The sequence below is a fragment of the Acromyrmex echinatior genome, chromosome 6, assembly GCF_024713525.1.
Source record: "Acromyrmex echinatior isolate Ae372 chromosome 6, ASM2471352v2, whole genome shotgun sequence".
NCBI lineage: Eukaryota > Metazoa > Arthropoda > Insecta > Hymenoptera > Formicidae > Acromyrmex > Acromyrmex echinatior.
Window position 1 is genome coordinate 12,486,407 of NC_141857.1, and position 6,200 is coordinate 12,492,606.

Below are 6,200 nucleotides of genomic sequence, written 5' to 3' on the forward strand. Positions count from 1 at the left end.
TCGTATGAATGAGGAAATATGCACACGAGGTCGTATATACTCCATACAGAACAGAACATTGAAAGAATATTGCAAAATGTTGTAATATTGAATGTTAAAATATCAATGTTTTATCCATATTAATTCTTCTACATTGTTAATGTTACTGCAAGGTTGAACCTATATTGAACAAATTATATATTAAAATCTATTTTATTTTGCAAAAAATAAACAATAATAAAATATCATTTAAATAGAAAATTTAAATTATTTTAATTGTTCTTTTAACAAAACTCATTTTTGAACAAAATACGTTTACTCAGGAATCAGCTGTGCATGCAGAATGCTCATGCGTAACCCAAGCAGCAGCTCCAGCAGCGTTACATGATATTCACATCAATGTTTGGTCAATCGTGACGTTAATTATCCTTTCATTATAATGTAAAAATTATGTAAAAATGACCGAAATAAGTCACAGTTCATAGATGTTATTATTGTAGAAATCCGCAAATATTGTCTCTATTCGCATTTAATTTTACTGCGCATAATTTACCAGAATCATATCTATGTATCTATTTTTTGTTCATTTATTTTTGTATATGGCGGCGTTTGCGAGCGTGTCACTCTGTATCTTACTATCGCGCTATTTATTCGATTCATAGTTTCGATTCTCCTTTGATTCTCGAAATTTCCGCCATCTTATCTTCTGTAAGAGAGAGCCTTTTTGATCGTATGTACAAAGAAAGTCTTTTGAGTTATATTAAACTGTGAATGATTAACTGTTTGAGTTTATTCAACGTCCCTTTCCTCTCGAAGTATCAACGCCAATAAGTTATAGGCCCAGACGAATTGTTCAGGATGTAAGTCACCCATAAAGAAGTTAACGAAAAATTTTGAAAGCCATATACATATCAAGGCACTATTTGACAGAAAATAGATAAGCAAGGTTTTGACGGAAGAATCTCCAACAAAAACACGCAGCACATTCGAGAAAAATGACAAGATCGGTATGTCATCGTACAAATGGTCGGTGACAAATACTTGGCTAATTAAAGGTAAAACGTACAAGCAAGCAATAAATAATAAAGGATTGCTTTGGGAAACGAGCGCTCTAGGAAGGCTGTATGCACGTCGTGAATTTAATTCGTTAAAGTACGAGATGCGCAATAACCTCTCGACGTTTATGACAAAATTTGACAGCTGCGACAGTGGAAGCCGGTGGTCTTACGGTATTTAAAGAAGAAAAAATCACTCAACTTCTTATGTTGATGCCAACAGAATTTAACAGCGTAACTATTGCGATCGAAACTATAGCAGCTAAAGACAGCAACATTTCGGCGGAATTCGTTAAAAGCCAACTCCTAGACGAGAAAATGAAACTAAAGAAGAAACAGACGTCAAATCAAGGACGAGACGTGACATGCCTGACGTACAACAACTGTGACAAGATAGGCTACATCAAGAGAATATGTCGTTATAAGCAAGATATCAATCACGACAGAAAACATAGCTATTGAGAAACATCCGAGTACAACGAGAGGAGTAAGACAAAGGAACCACACGCGACGGGCAGCAAAGACAGAAGGATAAATTCGGTCATTCACGACGGAACAAGGATAATTCGAGCGGCAGAGCAAGAGTGATCCAGGCAAACCGCGATGAAGAAGAAGACATCGTGACTTTCTGTTCAGAGGTGGAAGCAACATATGATAACGTGGATGACAAAAATATACAATTTGAATTAGATTCTGGTGCAAGTCATCACAGGTTATGATTAGACATGAACTGTTTGCTCTAATCCATAACCGAAGAGAGTTAAAGAAACCGATTATAATAGGGTGGCAAAGGCAGATCACGGTATACACGATAGCTGACATAGATCTATATTACAAAGATCGGTTAATTTAACTAACTGACATACTATGCGCTAATGAACTAAAATGCAATCTTCTCTCTTTCAAGCGATTAGAAGCCAACGGATTCCAAGTGGAGTTTAGATCTAGACATATATACAAGAGAAACTGATCGACGCAACTTGGAAGCAGCCTGTATAATATCACATTCGAGAAGTCATCAAAGGGGATGGACAACTACTAATCTAGCACTAACCAGTGATCCAGTAATTTGGCATCGATGTCTAGAACATTCCTATATGATAAAGGCAGATCAAGTATACAAAACATGCATCGAGGCAAAAGTGAGCAAGCAAACTCCATATAAAAATGAGACCAAGAGCAAGACAGGTACTCGATAAAATTCATATTAATCTCTGCGGACCCATAAGCCCAATAAGCATAGGCGGAGGAAAGTACTGTTTAATGATTGTGGATGATTACTTACATTTCATCGCCATGTATCCAATGGCGTAACAGCGAGACAGTCGAGTTCAAACTAGAAGAGTTCAAACATAGATATGAGAATAAGTTCGGAAGATATATCAGAGCCATATAGTGCGACGCAGGTACTGCGTTGGTGAATAACACGTTGAGAAAGATATTCAAGGAAGCGGAATTCAAGGTAACACCTGTATACTCGCATGCGTTGAACGGCGTAGTTGAGCGCGCGAATAGGACGATAACTGAAATGACAAGGGCAATGATCCTTGATAAGTGTATCTATGATCATACGCGGTCATGTACATTGTTTACCTAAATCGCATGCCAAGCAAGGCGATAAATAATGAAGTTCCTGCGGCCAAAGTCAAGCTTGGAGTGGACTACGCAAGAATAAAAATCTTCGGATGGCATATAGTCATATTGAGAAACAGTTCAGAAATCGATTCGATAACAAGATTAAAAAGATTTTGTTAGAATAACGAACACCGGATATAAATTATTCGATTCTTTAAGTGGAAGAGTATATACGCGATTAGATTAAGTTCATAGAGTCTGACAAAAAGGAAAGCACATGTAAGACAGCGACAGAAATTGAATCTAACAAAGAAAATGAGAGACATGCGAAGGATGACAATCACAATGGATCGAACACGGAAATAGAGAAAGATAATGACAAAGATGAAAGCAGCAAGAAGAAGAATGAGCTAGATGAAACAAAATAGATCGAAAAAAGAATATTACTGCAACGCAACAGAGCACCACCAGAAAGATATGAAGACTATCGCGTACTTGACGGAAGTCGAAAAACTAAACGAGAAAGATCTAACATATGAAGCACTGAAAAGCGGATGGAAAAATGCGTCAACGACAAAATAGATAACATACTTGAAAATCAAACATGAGAAATGTCAGAAGACAACGGCCAATCACGTAATGATACTGTATAGAAATTCAAAACAAAATTAGATCCAGAAGGAGAAACGATTAAAAAAGCAAGAAGAAAGTACTAGTCGCAAGAGAATGCAAGCAAAGCAAAAACGAGAGCAGCTTTAATATTGAACTCTTCCAGTTTGAGCTGTCTGTTGGCAACAATTGCTAGAAAGATTTTCACTGCTGTTGAACTTGATGCGCATAAATGCTCTCGTTTTTGCTTTTTCAATACGTGATTGGCCATTGTTTTCTACTATTTACTTGAACAGTCATCTAAACGAAAAGATATACATGACAATACCGAAAGCATTTCCGGAGGAGGGAAGGCTCTGCAAGCTAAGCACGTAAAACAATTTATGGTCTTAGAGAAGCATCACAGGCATGGATTGCAGAATTCGAATTGTTCATGGAGAAAAACAAATTTATATACTCAGAGGTAGATACATGTTTGTACCGAAGTAATGATCCAGTAACAAAATCACATACGTATTTAACTACGTGAACGATATAATAATAGTTTCGACAGCAAATGCAAATAAAAAACGAAAAATGAAAAACGAAAAATGAAAAACGAAAAATCAAGCAGTGCTATAAAATAAAAGAGACTGAAGTCAAGTGATTTATTGGAATGGAAATTAATCGAATGCAGGACTACATCACCATTTGTCAAAGGAGCCACATAAAGAAACTCTTGAAGTTTAGCGGACTGGAAATGGCGACATTAAGAAACACTCCAAAGCCTAACACAAAATATGTTAATTCATCGGACTACTCTCCAACGAATGAAGCACATAAAATTAGTGTAAAAAAAAGGAAACAAAAATTGCCACTTAAGAACTAATGCGGTTAACAGTGTGCAAAGAAATTTTTATTACTATTTGATAACCGTGAATATGTACGTTTTGACCAACAATTTAAGTCCTTATCAATGCAATTATAAAAATACAAGCTGTTACTAATATATAAATATATCGAATGATAATGAATGTTCTATAGTTACGTGCGAACAGCGCATGATATCTTGCGCAATGGTCATCTAGTTATTGTAGAAGTCAAAGTTTCAAACAAGAAAAAGTCCATAAGGAATATTATAACAGTGGTCAGTTGTTAAATAAACCAATATATAAACGCTGTCATTATACAATTAAGATGCCTTCAACCGATGTATCGTTAGTAGAACATCTCATATTAATCTAAAACTATCCAAATAAATGATGATATGAAAAACGAGTGCCAATGGTACTCAATATAAAATAGCGTTGTGTTAAATATGCATAATGTAATATACATGATATGAAATATACAGGGTGTCTCTTAAGGGGATGCTGGAGCGAAGGCCGAACTTGATCAAGGTCGATATTACAGGTTTTCATTTCCAATGTATAATCTGCTTACGCCCTCTGAAGTTAATATGATCATGCAGGAAATTCGATCGATTAATTATCGATATTTTTATTTCGTTTCCTACATTACCATCTTAACAGGGACGTGTATTAGGATCGGTCCCACAATATAAGATTTATTTTGGAAAATTTTCCAATTTTAGAATTGAAAAAAAAATAAACATAATTGAAGTTAATCTTATATTTGTAGAATCGGACCTTAGAAATTTAGTTGCATTATATACATATTTAGTTGTATTATATACACATGCAATGTAGGCCGTGTTCTAATATATATCACCAGTACTAAAAGTCTGTAATATATATAAAATACAGATTTTTAATTAATAGATATATCGATACGAAACCGTAATAGCACTTTTTTCTTACATCCAATGCCATTTTAGGTTACGATAATATATTATCATAAATGAATATCATAATATATATATATATATATAGATATTCATGCAGATATTCTCTATGTCCATTTTTGCAATATTAAAATTTTATATTATAATGTGTATAATGATATATAAAATGTAATTCTAATGTTGTACATAAAAAGACATTCATGAATACGAATTACAATTACATTTTATGTGTATTATAATATATGTGTATATACACAATAACACAAAAAATATTATTGACATATTAGTGAAGACATAAACATGTTAGTTAATGATATATGCAAGATAGAATTAATGATATATGCAATATTAAAATTATATTTTGTACATTATTGTGTATATGTACATTATAATACATATAAAATATAATTATAATTTATATTCACTAATAATGTTTTGTTATATGTTACAACAATGTTAGAATTATCATAGTATAATGTACATACAATTTTCTATATTAGATATATAGTCGACATATTAGTAATGTATAAGTACTATAAGTATCTATCTCTTTTTATTAGACAGAGTAAAAAGAGTTACATTATGTATGTGCAATGTCGTATTCATTTATATATATATATATATATATATATATATATATATATATATGAAACACGTGTCCATATATTGACAGTAATATATGTTACATCTTGACTAAACTCTAAATGATAGGAAAAATCATAGGAAAAAGTGATACTACAACTGTATTTCGATATTCACTGCGAGTACTGAAAATACGTAACTATAGATTTTCAGTATTGACAGTGTACATTGACACATGGGCCTATATAATAGCATTTTTCCTGTCGTACAATGTCATTTTAGGTCAGGATGTGATATGTATTAGCTATATATAGATATATTACACATATAATATACATAGCTATACCATTTTTTGCTATGTTTAATAAAAATATGTAGAAGTTAATCATGTTAAAATATTAGTGATGTACTTAAATATAATACACACATAGGCAATATTGTACAATATTGCATATATGTATTAGGTGTTGGAATTAATTCGTAGCGTTTTACAAGTGATGGGAAGTACTTTCATTAATGTATTTTTTAATGCTCATGTGAAATAATAACATTCTTTCATTAAAACGCTACGAATTAATTCCAACACCTAATACTATAATGTGTGAATATACATACGT